At 40.6% G+C, this 2,696-nt stretch overlaps 1 pseudogene; it reads right to left on the reverse strand.

The window, feature by feature from the left end:
* Positions 1-1,057: 1,057 nt before the first annotated feature.
* Positions 1,058-2,485, reverse strand: LOC149219834 (ornithine decarboxylase pseudogene; annotated as a pseudogene).
* Positions 2,486-2,696: the final 211 nt, after the last annotated feature.

The following is a 2,696-nucleotide window of genomic DNA, read 5'->3' on the forward strand; positions in this document are numbered from 1 at the left end:
GTTAATATATTAATTCTTATAATAGTTTTAGTTTATATTAAAACATAACAATTTAATAAAATAGATAATAAATTTAATGTGAAAATAAATCAAACTAAATTTAATTTTTCTCTTTATTTATGAAGTGAATTAAAATCATTATCTCTTTCCAGTTTTTCACAAGTATTTTTGTTATAATATTTGCATTTTATATATTAAAAGAAAGTTAGAGTTGGGGTGAATGCAATCTCAGTTATTCATAGTTCGTTACATATATGAATTCACCAAAAATTATGTGCGATGCGCGGTGGGGGTGAATGCAATCTCAGTTATTCATAGTTCGTTACATATATGAATTCACCAAAAATTATGTGTCTGCTAAAAAGACAAAATAACTATTTTATCATTCAAAAGAACAGATGTCGTTTTTAGAAAATAGGACAAATGTCAATTCAATAGCGTAAAGGTAATAGTATAAAGGTAAACAATAGTTGCCCGGACTATGAGCAGAAAAAGACTTCTATGGATCCAATTAAATATATTTTTAATATTAAATAAAGGAAAAAACATTATAAAATAAAACAAAAATTATATAAATTTTTATAATAAATCAATTTTTATTCGCTATAAAATTTATAGCTGAAATTTAATAAATACTAAACAGGAAACATTACTACCCGTTAACGTAAAACCAATACAATACCCAAAACAAACGATTCACAGTTTACATTATTAAACAGAAGCCTCCCAAAATTTTCATCATATATCCAACTGATATGTGTTTCTGTTACATGAACCCTTATGCATATTGTAAATATGGTGTTAAAAAAATGAAGACATCAATTTCACATGCAAAAGAATTGCTAAATAATATTTTGATGGAAAACAATGAAACTTTTCATTCATGAAGATAGAAACTTCGTTAATGGCCTTCACTTATACGAAGCTTATAGATTTAATCATTATAATAATAAAATAATATCCAATAAACATGAATGGACATTCAGACATCCAAGGGATATGGAACCAAGTAAATGAATTAAGATAAGGATACAGATATCAGATACAAATGATAACGAAGCCAAACGAATAGTGGATTTATTTTCTATAATTTGGCTTGGGCTGTCTAGGAAGGGAAGGAGGCGGCACAGTAGGTTGGAATGGCAGAAACGGAGAAGCCATTAAAATTAGTGCCGATGGAAGCAGCGTACGCGCCCATGTTGGGAAAAACAAGCCAGTCACCCACCACCAGTTCCGGCAGCAAGTAATCGATCAGGACGATATCGGAAGCGTCGCATGTCGGTCCAAAAACAGTAGATGGATAGCTGGGCAGCCCGGTGCAGGAGGCATTCGGGCGGCGGGATTTGCAGGCCAGAGGGAGCGCAGTGATGACGGCCTTGTCGTGTATAAGACAACTCATGGAGCCATGGATGCCATCGTTAATCCAATATTCCCTCACTTCTCCTCTTACCCGTTTTCCGATTACACAGGAGGCCAGCCAGAAGGCGCTCGCGGCAAAATATCGACCCGGCTCACCCATAGCGAAAATCTTTGATTCGTCGGGGAAGTATGTTTTCAAAGACTTTCGGACTGTAGCCGCGGCCTCTGCAAATAGCTGTCCCGCGGTGAAACCGCCACCGATATTAACAATACTAAGTTTCGGCATCCCAAGCCGAGAAGCCGAATCGAAAACGTCCCGAACGGTCGCGATCGCGCTTGCGTAGATGCCGGAGCGCGAGACACTGCTTCCAACGTGAAACGAGACGCCCTGCACGGCAAGGCCGGAGCCCTGTGCTGCCTGCAGCAACGGTTCGACTTCGTCCTGCAGGGCGCCGTACTTGCGACCCAACGGGATCCGCGCACCTCCCGCCTCCTCGTTGGGTATCTTCACCCTCAGCAACAACGCGCACCGTGGGTGGAACTTCTTGATTTTCTCAACTTCTTGAATGGAATCGAACGTTGTTAGATTCACGCCGACGCTCGCCGCGTATTTGAGGTGTGTCACTTCCTTGCATGGATTTGCGTAGACTATTCGATCGGGCGAGACGCCGAGCTTCAGGATGGCTTCGATCTCCACCCGGCTGGCGCAGTCAAATCCAGACCCGAGCGTGGCCAGGGCCGACAATAACGCCGGCTCTGGGTTACACTTGACAGCGTAAAAGGGGCAGACAGTGGGGAGGGCCTCCTGCCATTTGTGCCACATATCAACCACCACTCCGAGGTCAAGGACGTAAAACGGGTCGTTCACATCGTCATTGTCGATAATGGACTGCACCATCTCCTTCACAGCTTCCTGCGACCTTGACCGCAGGACCATCACCTTTCGGCTCTTCACCTCAGCGCTCGCGAGCACCCTCTCTAGAGCCGAAGACGAGCACTTGTACTCGTTTACGCTCGACTTATTTAAACAGGACGATGTCACTATGACCTGCCCGGTGGCCATTGTCCACAGACACAAACAGAAATAGAAAAATAAAATGCAATACAGAATTCTAGCTCTAAAAGCATTGCATTCATCTCTATTTATAGCAGGCAATTGCGAATCCGATGAGATATAGCTTTTGATATCATTATTGTTTATTAGATTATGAAATATTTCAAATTTTTTTGTTGGAATATTATTAAAAAAAATTAATTCTGAAATATTTCTAAAATATCTAAATCTACACTACTTCACATTCCTCCATTAATTGGAATGACAGATATGATTCCAGTGC

The sequence above is a fragment of the Pinus tabuliformis genome, chromosome Q (genome assembly GCF_031772625.1).
Source record: "Pinus tabuliformis cultivar Carrire ecotype Pingquan chromosome Q, CPIR1, whole genome shotgun sequence".
NCBI classification, from domain to species: Eukaryota; Viridiplantae; Streptophyta; class Pinopsida; order Pinales; family Pinaceae; genus Pinus; species Pinus tabuliformis.